The sequence below is a fragment of the Ranitomeya variabilis genome, chromosome 5 (genome assembly GCF_051348905.1).
Source record: "Ranitomeya variabilis isolate aRanVar5 chromosome 5, aRanVar5.hap1, whole genome shotgun sequence".
In the NCBI taxonomy this organism is placed as follows: domain Eukaryota; kingdom Metazoa; phylum Chordata; class Amphibia; order Anura; family Dendrobatidae; genus Ranitomeya; species Ranitomeya variabilis.
This window is the reverse complement of record NC_135236.1, coordinates 19,837,557-19,852,356: the sequence shown is the minus strand read 5'-3', so window position 1 is coordinate 19,852,356 and position 14,800 is coordinate 19,837,557.

The following is a 14,800-nucleotide window of genomic DNA, read 5'->3' as shown; positions in this document are numbered from 1 at the left end:
ATGTCGCACCCGTATAAATAAATTTGATGCCCATCTTTGTTACATGCGGAAGTATGTAGCACAGGATGAGTCAGATTGTTATATCTTTTATGATTTTGAATATATGCAGGAGACAGGCATGCACATCCCGAATTACATTTATGCTACAATGCTGTATGGTCACCCCTCCTGGGAGTTTGAGAGTGATACATGTACACATGACTTTGTACAGTTCTTTACAAGCGGTAAATTTTCAGATCACACATTTATTGCCCACAATGGTGGTAGATACGACTCATACTTTATTGTTAAGGAACTGATTTCTGAAAAACTACAGGTAAAGCTGATAACCCGAGGCGGCCGTCTCTTGTGTGTGGCGCTACCCGATTTGTCTATAAAGTTCATAGACTCTCTAAATTTTATCCCCATGAAACTCAGTAAATTACCACAGGCCATGGGCTTTTCAGGCGGCAAAGGACATTTTCCACACTTTTTTAATACCAGAGAAAAACTATGTAGGACCCATACCAGATGTAAAATATTATGGGGTGGAGTACATGTCGCCTGGTGAGAAGTCAGAGTTCCTGGAGTGGTATGCGACACAGGTAAATACAACTTTTGACTTCAAGGCTGAGCTAAAATCTTATTGCAAACAAGATGTTGAAATTTTGAGACACGCCTGCGAGATCTATAGAGAACGTATTATGCAAATGACACAGAAAAATGTCAAAAAATACTGTAAGCGTCAAAAGCAAATGATTGTAGTGAGCACATGTGTTGATCCTTTTCAGCTCCTCACACTGGCCTCAGTGTGTATGGCAATGTACCGATTTAATTTTCTTCCAAAAAATACCCTCGCCATTTTACCTGGTGATAATTATCACAAGGCAAAAAAGTGCTACTCGTCACCCGCTATACAGTGGCTCATGTATGTAGCCCACTCCGAGAACGTCGACATACAGCACGCTTTGAGATGCGGTGAAAAACAGGTCGGGAAATATTTTCTAGATGGTTATGCCTATGTTAACGGCCAACACATAGCCTTTGAATTTCAGGGTTGTTTTTACCACGGTTGTCCCATGTGCTATAATGAAAATGACACGAATAAGGTCACAAACACATCCTACGGCCAGTTATATTAAACCTTTTTAGCTAAAAGGCATTACTTACAGTGCTGCGGGTACACAGTAAGAGTGATGTGGGAGCATGCGTGGAATGAAATGGTTGAAAATGATTCTAACCTTCAAACATTTCTCCACCAGATGGAATTCCCCATTCTTTAGACCCCCGTGATGCGCTTTATGGCGGCCGCACTAAAGCCATTAAGCTCTATCACCATCTGGAAGAAGGGGAGACTTTACTTTACTACGATTTCACCAGCCTGTACCCCTTTGTAAACAAAACTAAAACATACCCTGTAGGCCATACAGACATCATCTATGACAATTTTGGATTCATTAAAAAATACTTTGGCATTGCTAAAGTCAAGGTCTACCCGCCGAGAGATTTATTTTTTCCAGTTCTACCGGTAAAACTCCACAAAAAATTAATGTTTCCCCTTTGCTACACTTGCGCTGTAAATTCCCAGGCAGGTGTTTGTGCTCATAGTGATGAAGAACATGCCTTGACAGGCACCTGGTGCACGATAGAGCTCGAGATGGCGATAGATAAAGGGTATCGGATCGCACACATCTATGAAATATGGCATTTTCCTAAAACCACTGATGAACTGTTTGCTCACTACATTAAATTACACCTTAGGGATAAGCAGGAAGCCTCTGGTTATCCTAGCTGGTGCACTGATGATGACAAGAAAAGGCAGTACATTGACTCTTTTCTTGAAAAAGAAGGTGTCCAATTACGGCCTGAAAATATAGCGGTCAATCCTGCTAAGAGACAGATCTCCAAGCTTTTCTTAAATTATCTATGGGGAAAGTTTGCTCAGAGATCTAATCTATCATGTACCAGCATTGTTAGGGATCCAGATTAGCTTTTTAAGTATTTGTTCCTGCCTTACTATGACATTTCAATGTTACATTTCCTTGATGATGACACCGCAACCATTAACTGGAAATACGCAAAAGGCCACCACACACTCAACAAAAACACAAACATTTTTATAGCGTGTTTTACAACAGCATATGCCCGGTTAGAGCTCTATTCGCTGCTGGACCGGCTGCAGGAGAGGTGCCTTTATCACGACACAGATTCAGTTATTTTTGTACAGAGAGATGGTGAGTGGCAGCCACCTTTAGGCGATTACCTGTGGGAGCTGACCAGTGAAATACCCGCTGGTACACACATCACAGAATTTGTATCCGCGGGGCCCAAAACTTACGGACACAAACTCAACAACGGTAAAACTGTCTTAAAAGTTAAGGGGATAACACTAAATGTTGGTAACTCTCAATCTATTAATTTCAACAGTCTAAAAGATCTAGTTCTGGACTACCCGCGCAATTCTGCCACAGAAACTCAGAATCGTATTGTCGTACAGCAGCAGGCCATTGTGAGAAATAAAAAGTACTGGGACATTGAAACAAGACCATTAGGCAAAACCCAAAAGTGCGTTTACACAAAGCGGCGACTAGTTGACGACTTTACCACCCTGCCTTTTGGCTATTAGTAGCATATTGTGGTGATGGATACACGGCTGCAACACCCATTCTCATGCATTCTAGCAGGGCCATCTAATTCTGGAAAGAGCTATTTTGTAAAACAACTGCTGTATAATATTGAAACTAATTTTTCTCAGAAACCTGATAATATTGTTTGGTTTTATTCGTGTTGGCAAAGACTATATGATGAAATCTCTCTCTCTTTTCCCAACGCCAGATTTGTGGAGGGTCTGCCGAATACATTCGTAGATGACGAATTATTCCCACCGGAGAAGGTGAATTTGGCTATTGTTGATGATCTCATGGAGAGTGCTAGTGAAAATTGTGAGATAGAAAAAAGCCTTTACCAAGTATGTGCACCACAGAAATCTCAGCATTTTCTACCTGGTACAAAACATATTTTGTCAGGGTAAGAAAAGCCGCACGATAAATTTAAACACAAAGTACATGGTGCTTTTTAATAAACCCCGAAATAAATTACAAATTTTAACTCTAGCTTGGCAGATGTATCCTGGAAAAACACGTTTTTTCCTAGAAGCTTTTGAGGATGCCACGCGGGAGCCTTATGGGTATTTGCTTGTAGATTTGAGAGCTAATACACCTGAGGATCTGCGCTTAAGGACTGGATTATTTCCACCAGCGTTGCCTGCTGTTTATGTTCAAAAGAAAAAACCTTCTAAAAAGTGAATTTTACCCGGTATCAGACATTCTACGCTGTGTGCGTTGTGATGTAAAGATGTCTGAGAGACTCCGGCATAACTGGGCTCTCTTAAAAACTCTGGTGAAAGCAACCCCCGCTGTCAAAAAGTCTATTTTGCTCAATGATTTAATTACAGCCATAGGCGAGATTGCTTTAAACATCTTAAAAGGCAAGATTCCTCTGAAAGAGCGTCAAAAAGGTATATGAAAGAAGTGGCGTAAAGCTATAAGAACCCTGAGCGACAGATCTCAGCCCATAAAGAAAAATAAGCGGCTACTAAAGCAGGCCGGCGGGTTTATTGGCCCTCTTTTAGCTTTTGCAATTGCAATAATAACAAGCCTGCTCGCAGGAAGATAATGGAGCATACAGAGTGCCCAAACAGGAGCTAGACAAACTAAGGCCCAGTACTACAGATAACATACGCGACAGTGTTATTCAGCGCCTTGATGGCGAAATTAGCGCCATTTTACAACGTTGTGACATTCCCGATGATGTGAAAATTAAAATGTATAGCACCGTGCTACAGCGCTATTTGGTACATACGCGGCACAGCTCAAAAGAAGTAATGGCTTTAAATCTTGTTAGCACTCCTGATCCTGGTCAGCAACAATTGTCAAATACCGACTCTGATAAAAATCAAGAGGTCGCTGAAATTGTCATTCATATAAACCAAAGATATAAAAAGAATGCTGAATTTTTACTAAACAGGCTACTGCAGAATAAAAATGTTACAGCCTGGAATAATAAAGCCAAATTTATTTTCAAAGGATCCGTAATACCAGGGTCTAACTTACTGGATTTGGTATGTAGTACAACGCAGAGTCATGCTCTGACCGGCTGGAATTTACCTCCGGGTTGGGATTCATTTATGCAGGCTATGGCTGAGCTAAATATACCATCTACAGTTGTGGGTAATCCCACTACTAGGAAGCTTTTAGATGAATTAAAAATTTCCAGCAGCGAGACACACGCTGTATCTACACCACAGAAGTTAACCCCGATGCCACGTACAATTCAATCTTTACATTCCCCGTCATTAGGCACCACACGCGGAACTCTAATGCCTAAAAAAAGGTCTCTACCGATGCTACAAACCATATGGCTCACGATGTAAAGAATGTACTGGATAAATGCTGTACTTGGCTTGTTACACTATATTATTTATTTCAGCAAGAAGTGTCATGATGTATGTTCATTGTACTTGTTTTACTATTTATTTATTTTGTAAGAAGTGTGTTGATGTATGATCATTGTACTATTTAATGTTTTTGCTTTTATACTCTGTAATAATTTTTATAGTATTGAAATGTCTTTGAGATGTATTTATTTTACAACAATAAAATCTTTTTAAATTTTTACAATATTGTGTCTTTGTTTTTTTTTATAATTGTATAAAACATACCGCTTCTTACTTGCGGGTGTTGTAATATGGCCACATACATAATGTGCCCCTTTATCTGTACAGGGTGGGGCGTTATCACACCTAACACAGCCCTTTATCTGTACAGGGTGGGGCGTTATCACATCTAACACACCCCTTTATCTGTACAGGGTGGGGCGTTATCACACCTAACACAGCCCTGGACACGTTGATTCTAAATATGTAGCGGTCAGCGATTACAGAAGTCACAAACAACTGTTTGTGTTAATCTCGCAGCACTTGCAAATAAGAGCAAACTTAATACAATACATATTACAGAAGCCACAAACAAAGGGTCTGGTGTGTTATAAAATTCATATAAAACAAATAAATACAATATGTGTTCATTGGTAATAAAACACAGTGCGCTGATTACAGAATAATCGCATAGCAGCTACATATGAAAATCTAATATAAAACAAATACTGGGATAATAATCGCTGTATCAAACTGTATCCAATGTTGTGAACTCTGTTTTTGGGCTCCCTCTTGTGGTCACGATTGGTACTGAGTGAGTGCTGTCTTTGGGCTCCCTCTGGTGGCTCTTTTTGTCATTCTGCGGGTCTTTGGCTAGATCAGCTGTCTCGTCATCTCCTAGGTGGTTCCCTATTTAGCTCACCTGAACTTTCAGTTGTTGCCTGCTGTCAATGTATTCAGTGCTATTCTGAGTTCCCCTGTCTACATTCGTTATCAGTCTCTCCAAGAGAAGCTAAGTTTCTGTTTGTTCATTTTTTGCTCATCTGTGTTTAATGTGTTTCTTGCTTAATGATGAGTTCAGTCCAGCTTACTAATATGTGATTTCCTCGCTTGCTGGTAGCTCTAGGGGGCTGAGTTTCTCCCCTCACACCGTTAGTTGGTGTGGGGGTTCTTGAACTCTCAGCGTGGATATTTTGGATAGGGTTTTTTACTGACCGCACAGTTTCCTATCTATCTTCTGCTATCTAGTGATTAGCGGGCCTCATTTGCTAAATCTGTTTCATTTCTACGTTTGTGTTTTCCCCTTAACTCACCGTTATTATTTGTGGGGGGCTTTTTATATCTTTGGGGTATTTTCTCTGAGGCAAGTGAGGTCTTTGCTTTCTCTCTTTAGGGGTAGCTAGTTTCTTAGGCCGTGAAGAGACGTCTAGGATTTCAGGAAATGTTCCACGGCTACTTTTAGTGTGTATTGGATAGGATCAGGATTGCGGTCAGTCCAGTTACCACCTCCCTAGAGCTCGTCCTATGTTCAGTTACTTAGCTGGTCAGATCTGTGATACTCAGCCACTAAAGATCATAACAGTACAGCAGGCCAAAAGTGTTTAATGCATCACAGAAGCAGGATAAGAGAAGTCCGGAGTGCATTTTTTTTTTCCTTGCTGCAGTTTGTCCAGCTTCTCTCTTCCCCTTAATCTCTGGGTGGCTCTGAGTTCAGCTGCTGACATGGATATTCAGAGTCTGACTTCTAGTATGGATCATCTTGCTGCAAGGGTTCAAAGCATTCAGGATTTTGTTGTTCACAATCCTATGTCAGAGCCAAAGATTCCCATTCATGAGTTGTTTTCTGGAGATAGATCTAGGTTTCTGAATTTTAAGAATAATTGTAAATTATTTCTTTCTTTGAGACCTCGTTCCTCTGGTGATTCTGCTCAGCAGGTTAAAATAATTATCTCCTTATTGCGTGGTGACCCTCAAGATTGGGCTTTCTCCATGGCGCCAGGAGACCCTGCATTGCTGAATGTGGATGTGTTTTTTCTGGCGCTTGGAGTGCTTTATGAGGAACTTAATCTTGAGAACCAGGCAGAAAAGGCTTTACTGGCTCTTTCTCAGGGGCAGGATGAAGCTGAGGTGTATTGTCAAAAATTTAGGAAATGGTCGGTGCTTACTCAATGGAATGAGTGTGCTTTGGCTGCAAATTTCAGAAAAGGTCTTTCTGAAACCATTAAGAATGTCATGGTGGGATTCCCCACGCCTGCAGGTCTGAATGAGTCAATGGCTTTGGCCATTCAGATTGATCGGCGTTTGCGGGAGCGCAAACCTGCGTATCCTCTGGCGGTGTTTTCTGAACAGAGACCTGAGTCTATGCAATGTGACAGAATTCTGACCAGAATTGGATGGCAAAATCATAGACGTCAAAATGGGTTGTGCTTTTACTGTGGTGATTCTGCTCATGTTATCTCAGCATGCTCTAAGCGCTTAAAAAAAATCGCTGAACCTGTCACCGTTGGTACTATACAGCCTAAATTCATTTTGTCTATTACTTTAATTTGCTCTCTGTCATCCTACTCGGTTATGGCTTTTGTGGATTCAGGTGCTGCCCTGAATCTGATGGATTTGTCATTTGCCAGGCGCTGTGGTTTTATTTTGGAGCCTTTAAAGATCCCTATTCCACTAAGGGGAATTGATGCTACACCATTGGCTAAGAATAAACCTCAGTACTGGACTCAAGTGACTATGTGCATGGCTCCTGTACATCAGGAGGTGATTCGCTTTCTTGTGCTGCATAATTTGCATGATGTTGTCGTGTTGGGTCTGCCATGGTTGCAGACTCACAATCCAGTCCTGGATTGGAAAGCTATGTCTGTGTCAAGTTGGGGTTGCCAGGGAGTTCATGGTGACGCACCTTTGGTGTCGATTGCTTCTTCCACTCCTTCTGAAGTCCCTGAGTTTTTGTCAGACTACCAGGATGTATTTGATGAGCCCAGATCCAGTGCCTTACCTCCTCATAGGGATTGTGATTGTGCTATAAACTTGATTCCTGGTAGTAAGTTCCCTAAGGGAGGACTTCTTAATTTGTCTGTGCCAGAGCATGCCGCTATGCGGAGTTATATAAAGGAGTCTTTGGAGAAGGGACATATTCGCCCGTCCTCCTCCCCTCTTGGTGCAGGATTCTTTTTTGTGGCCAAGACGGATGGTTCTCTGAGACCTTGTATAAATTATTGCCTTCTAAATAAAATCACGGTCAAATTTCAGTATCCTTTGCCATTATTGTCTGATCTGTTTGCTCGGATTAGGGGGTCTAGTTGGTTCACCAAGATAGATCTTCGTGGTGCGTATAACCTTGTGCGTATCAAGCAGGGTGATGAATGGAAAACTGCATTTAATACGCCCGAAGGCCATTTTGAGTACTTGGTGATGCCTTTTGGACTGTCTAATGCTCCTTCTGTGTTTCAGTTCTTCATGCATGACATCTTCCGAGAATATCTGGATAAATTTATGATTGTGTATCTGGATGACATTTTGGTCTTTTCTGATGATTGGGAGTCCCATGTGAAGCAGGTCAGGATGGTATTTCAGGTACTGCATGCCAATGCCTTATTTGTGAAGGGCTCAAAATGTCTCTTCAGAGTTCAGAAGGTTTCCTTTTTGGGGTTTATTTTTTCTCCTACTATTGAGATGGACCCAGTCAAGGTCCAGGCTATTCATGACTGGACTCAGCCTTCATCTGTTAAGAGTCTTCAGGAGTTCTTGGGTTTTGCTAATTTTTACCGTCGCTTCATCGCTAATTTTTCTAGCGTGGTTAAGCCCTTGACGGATTTGACCAAGAAGGGTTCTGATGTGACTAATTGGTCTCCTGCAGCCGTGGAGGCCTTTCGGGAGCTGAAGCGCCGATTTACTTCGGCTCCAGTCTTATGTCAGCCAGATATCTCTCTTCCTTTTCAGGTCGAGGTTGATGCTTCTGAGATTGGAGCTGGGGCTGTTTTGTCGCAGAGAAGCTCTGATGGCTCTGTGATGAAGCCTTGTGCTTTCTTTTCGAGGAAATTTTCGCCTGCGGAACGGAATTATGATGTTGGTAATCGGGAGTTGTTGGCAATGAAGTGGGCATTTGAGAAGTGGCGACATTGGCTCGAGGGAGCTAAGCATCATGTGGTGGTCTTGACTGATCACAAAAATCTGATTTATCTCAAGTCTGCCAAGCGGCTGAACCCTAGACAGGCTCGTTGGTCGCCTCTGATGTTCATGCGGCCGATTTGGTTCATGCCTTCCATGTGGCTCATCCTGATCACCCTGGGGGTTTTGATGAGGGTTTTTTACTGACCGCACAGTTTCCTATCTATCTTCTGCTATCTAGTGATTAGCGGGCCTCATTTGCTAAATCTGTTTCATTTCTACGTTTGTGTTTTCCCCTTAACTCACCGTTATTATTTGTGGGGGGCTTTTTATATCTTTGGGGTATTTTCTCTGAGGCAAGTGAGGTCTTTGCTTTCTCTCTTTAGGGGTAGCTAGTTTCTCAGGCAGTGAAGAGACGTCTAGGATTTCAGTTAACGTTCCACGGCTACTTTTAGTGTGTATTGGATAGGATCAGGATTGCGGTCAGTCCAGTTACCACCTCCCTAGAGCTCGTCCTATGTTCAGTTACTAAGCTGGTCAGATCTGTGATCCTCAGCCACTAAGGATCATAACAATCCAACTATATCAAAAGGGAAAATCAGCCAGGGACAGCTGGCTGACAGGGAGGGGAGCAGGGGTTACACCCTTTTTATACATTTTGATAGGGGCGAGGCACCTGTCAGATTGAGTTTGATGAAACCACCCGATGATACACTACTTCTGCACCCACTTTAGTTCAGCTAAGTCTTTCTTATACACCGGAGACCATAACTGTGCACAGTATTCTAAGTGTGGTCTAACTAGTGACTTGTATAGAGGTAAGATTATGTTCTCCTCATGAGCATCTAGGCCTCTTTCAATGCATCCCGTTATTTTATTTGCCTTTGTAGCAGCTGCCTGACACTGGCCACTGAATATGAGTTTGTCATCCACCCATACACCCAGGTCTTTTTCATTGATGGTTTTCCCAGAGTTTTAAAATTAAACACATAGTTATACATCTTATTACTTCTACCCAAGTGCATGACCTTACATTTTTCCCCATTAAAGCTCATTTGCCATTTATCAGCCCAAGCTTCTAGTTTACATAAATCATCCTGTAATATAAAATTGTCCTCCCCTGTATTGATTACCCTGCAGAGTTTAGTGTCATCTGCAAATATTGAAATTCTATTCTGAATGCCCCCTACAAGGTCATTAATAAATATGTTGAAAAGAAGAGGGCCCAGTACTGACCCCTATGGTACCCCACTGCTAACCGCGACCCAGTCCAATTGTGCTCCATTAATAACCACCCTTTGTTTCCTATCCCTGAGCCTGCTCTTAACCCACTTACACATATTTTCCCCTGTCCCCATTTTTCTCATTTTATGTATCAACTTTTTGCGTTCAGAGAAACTTTCTGATTGCTTTCTGAGTTTTCATCTTGGCTGGTTTTCTGATTACATTTTACTGTGTAAATCACCTAAATTTGCTGGAACAATTGGCGGACGCCATGTCACATTTGGACAGCCATTGATGTGCCTAAACAGTGAAAGTTCCCCTCAATTGACACCATCTTAGAAACTAGACCCCTCAATAAATATATTTAGATGTGTGGTGAGAGCCTTGAACCCCCAGATGATTCACATAAGTTTATAAAGTCTGAGCCCTGAAAATAATAAAACACATTTCCCCACAAAAAAAGTTATTTATGCCCCAAATTTTGCATTTTCATAAGGGTAGCAGGAGAAATTTCACCATATGATCTGTTGTGCAATTTATTCTGAGTAACATGGTAACAGGAAAAAATAGACTAAATTTGTTGTGCAACTAACAAAATGACGTCCTGAGAATGACGTCACGGCTTGTGATTGGTCGCGTGGCGGTCACATGAGTGGCACGCGACCAATCAGAAGCCGTGACTTCATGGAAGGTGCTGAACGCGCTCATTTTAAGCAAAGCAGGCTGCCGGTTACTACCAGGGCGCGTCAGAGGGTGAGTATATACCTATTTTTTATTTTAATTCTTTATTTTTTAAATGGATATGGATCCCAGGGCCTGAAGGAGAGTTTCCTCTCCTTCAGACCCTGGGAACCATACACTGAGAACTTCCGATTCCGATTCCCGATACCACAAAAGTATCGGATCTCGGTATTGGAATTCCGATACCGCAAGTATCGGCCGATACCCGATACTTGCGATATCGGAATGCTCAACACTACCGATAACTGATATATGGGTAAATACTACTTTTGAGGCACAGTGCAAAGCTCAGAAGGGAAGAGGTGCCATATTGGAGTTCAGATTGGGCTGATAAATGGCAAATGAGCTTTAATGGGGATAAATGTAAGGTCATGCACTTGGGTAGAAGTAATAAGATGTATAACTATGTGCTTAATTCTAAAACTCTGGGCAAAACCGTCAATGAAAAAGACCTGGGTGTATGGGTGGATGACAAACTCATATTCAGTGGCCAGTGTCAGGCAGCTGCTACAAAGGCAAATAAAATAAAGGGATGTATTAAAAGAGGCATAGATGCTCATGAGGAGAACATAATTTTACCTCTATACAAGTCACTAGTTCGACCACACTTAGAATACTGTGCACAGTTCTGGTCTCCGGTGTATAAGAAAGACATAGCTGAACTGGAGCGGGTGCAGAGAAGAGCGACCAAGGTTATTAGAGGACTGGGGGGTCTGCAATACCAAGATAGGTTATTACACTTGGGGCTATTTAGTTTGGAAAAACGAAGGCTAAGGGGTGATCTTATGTTAATGCATAAATATATGAGGGGACAGTACAAAGACCTTTCTGATGATCTTTTTAATCATAGACCTGAGACAGGGACAAGGGGGCATCCTCTACGTCTGGAGGAAAGAAGGTTTAAGTATAATAACAGACGCGGATTCTTTACTGTAAGAGCAGTGAGACTATGGAACTCTCTGCCGTATGATGTTGTAATGAGTGATTCATTAATTAAATTTAAGAGGGGACTGGATACCTTTCTGGAAAAGTATAATGTTACAGGGTATATACACTAGATTCCTTGATAAGGCGTTGATCCAGGGAACTAGTCTGATTGCCGTATGTGGAGTCGGGAAGGAATTTTTTTCCCCATGGTGGAGTTACTCTTTGCCACATGGGGTTTTTTTGCCTTCCCCTGGATCAACATGTTAGGGCATGTTAGGTTAGGCTATGGGTTGAACTAGATGGACTTACAGTCTTCCTTCAACCTTAATAACTATGTAACTATGTAAGATTTGGCTGGAATGGTTTGAGGGTGGCAGAGGCCTTGAGGTGCCAGAACAACAGAAACTCCCTATAGGTGATCACATTTTACAAACTACAGTCCTTAATGAATTAATCTAGGGGTGCAGTGATCATATTGACACCACATGTGCCTCAGAAAATGTTATACCATTGAGCCGTGTAGAAAGAATAAATTACATTTTTACCACTAAAATATTGTTTTAGCCCCGAGTTTTTCATTTTTCTAAGTGCTAATAGGAAATTTGTTTACAACAAACTGAGGTCTATTTATTTCTGAGTACACCAAAACCTTACATGTTATTAGGTTCTGTAGAATGACGTAGATCTGGGTATTTATTATGATGGAATATAGGCTGAACTGGATGGACAAATGTCTTTTTTCGGCCTTACTAACTATGTTACTATGTTACTATGTTATTGAGAAATATTTTTCAGGCACAGTGGAAAGCTCAGAAGGCAACAAGCTCCCGATTTTGTGGTATGGTTTACAGATGCCATGACCCACTGGAAGAGCCCATGAGGTGCCAGAACAGCAGATCCACCCATAAGTGACCCCATTTTACCAACTACGCCTCTCAATTAATTCATCTAGGGGTGTAGTGATCAGATTGACACCATGGGTGTGTCAGAGAATTTTATACCATTGGGCAGCAAAGACATAATAACTAAATTTTTACCACCAAAATTTTGTTTAAGCCCCATATTTTACATTTCTACATAAGAAGTGAGTAAAAATGGCACCATAGTTTGTCCCACTGAATGTGGCAATACCCCATATTTGGCTGTACAGTACTAGTAAGCCATATGGAAAGACTTGGGAGGAAAGGAGCGCTATTTGCCTCCTGGAGCGCAGATTTTCCAAGAGCAGTTTGCGTGGTCTATATACAGAGCCCTAATTGCTAGGAAGCATAATTCCCCCTCAAGTGACCCCATTTTGGAAAATATACCCGTGGGGAATTTATCTACAGGTGTAGTGCTGAATTTGACTCCATAGGTATTTTCCAGAGACAAGCAGCAATGAATGTTGCCGAGTGAAAATTGCAAACTGCCATTGCAGTCAACAGAACATTATGCCAAGCGCGTGTTAATGGAGACATACTGTTAGGGTTGGCATATTGAACTAAATAATATATCAAATAAAGTGCAATCGTAACCTGGGGTCTACAGTGCAGAAATGAACCTGCTGCTAGTGAAAGCAATGAAGTTACTTTAAACACACTGTGTTAACACAACACGGTATGAATGGAACACTGAGTACCAAGCTCAGTAACTTCACAGAGAGGTACTGCAATAAAGTGCTAAGTACTATACCCTGTTAACGTCACAGGGATGTTAGCACATGGATTGAGCTATCTCTTCAACTAAACTGTGCTAACCACACATACAGTACAGACCAAAAGTTTGGACACACCTTCTCATTTAAAGATTTTTATGTATTTTCATGACTATGAAAATTGTACATTCACACTCAAGGCATCAAAACTATGATTTAACACATGTGGAATTATACACTCACTGGCCACTTTATTAGGTACACCTGTCCAACTTCTTGTTAACACTTAATTTCTAATCAGCCAATCACATGGCGGCAACTCAGTGCATTTAGGCATGTAGACATGGTCAAGACAATCTCCTGCAGTTCAAACCGAGCATCAGTATGGGGAAGAAAGGTGATTTGAGTGCCTTTGAACGTGGCATGGTTGTTGGTGCCAGAAGGGCTGGTCTGAGTATTTCAGAAACTGCTGATCTACTGGGATTTTCACGCACAACCATCTCTAGGGTTTACAGAGAATGGTCCGAAAAAGAAAAAAAATCCAGTGAGCGGCAGTTCTGTGGGCGGAAATGCCTTGTTGATGCCAGAGGTCAGAGGAGAATGGGCAGACTGGTTCGAGCTGATAGAAAGGCAACAGTGACTCAAATTGCCACCCGTTACAACCAAGGTAGGCCTAAGAGCATCTCTGAACGCACAGTGCGTCGAACTTTGAGGCAGATGGGCTACAGCAGCAGAAGACCACACCGGGTACCACTCCTTTCAGCTAAGAACAGGAAACTGAGGCTACAATTTGTACAAGCTCATCGAAATTGGACAGTAGAAGATTGGAAAAACGTTGCTTGGTCTGATGAGTCTCGATTTCTGCTGCGACATTCGGATGGTAGGGTCAGAATTTGGCATAAACAACATGAAAGCATGGATCCATCCTGCCTTGTATGGAGCATCTTTGGGATGTGCAGCCGACAAATCTGCGGCAACTGTGTGATGCCATCATGTCAATATGGACCAAAATCTCTGAGGAATGCTTCCAGCACCTTGTTGAATCTATGCCACGAAGAATTGAGGCAGTTCTGAAGGCAAAAAGGGGTCCAACCCATTACTAGCATGGTGTACCTAATAAAGTGGCCGGTGAGTGTATACTTAACAAAAAAGTGTGAAACAACTGAAATTATGTCTTATATTCTAGGTTCTTCAAAGTAGCCACTTTTTGCTTTGATAACTGCTTTGCATACTCTTGGCATTCTCTTGATGAGCTTCAAGAGGTGGTCACCGAGAATGGTTTTCAATTCACAGGAGTGCCCTGTCAGGTTTAATAAGTGGGATTTCTTGCCTTACAAATGGAGTTGGGACTATAAGTTGTGCTGAGCAGAAGTCTGGTGGATACACAGCTGATAGTTCTACTGAATAGACTGTTAGAATTTGTATTATGGCAAGAAAAAAGCAGCTAAGTAAAGAAAAACGAGTGGCCATCATTACTTTAAGAAATGTAGGTCAGTCTGTCTGAAAAATTGGGCAAACTTTGAAAGTGTCCCCAAGTGCAGTGGCAAAAAACCATCAAGCGCTACAAAGAAACTGGCTCACATGTTGACCGTCCTAGGAAAGGAAGACCAAGAGTCATCTCTGCTTCTGAGGATAAGTTTATCCGAGACACCAGGCTCAAAAATCACAGGTTAGCAGCAGCTCAGATTAGAGACCAGGTCAATGCCACACAGAGTTCTAGCAGCAGACACAACTCTACAACAACTGTTAAC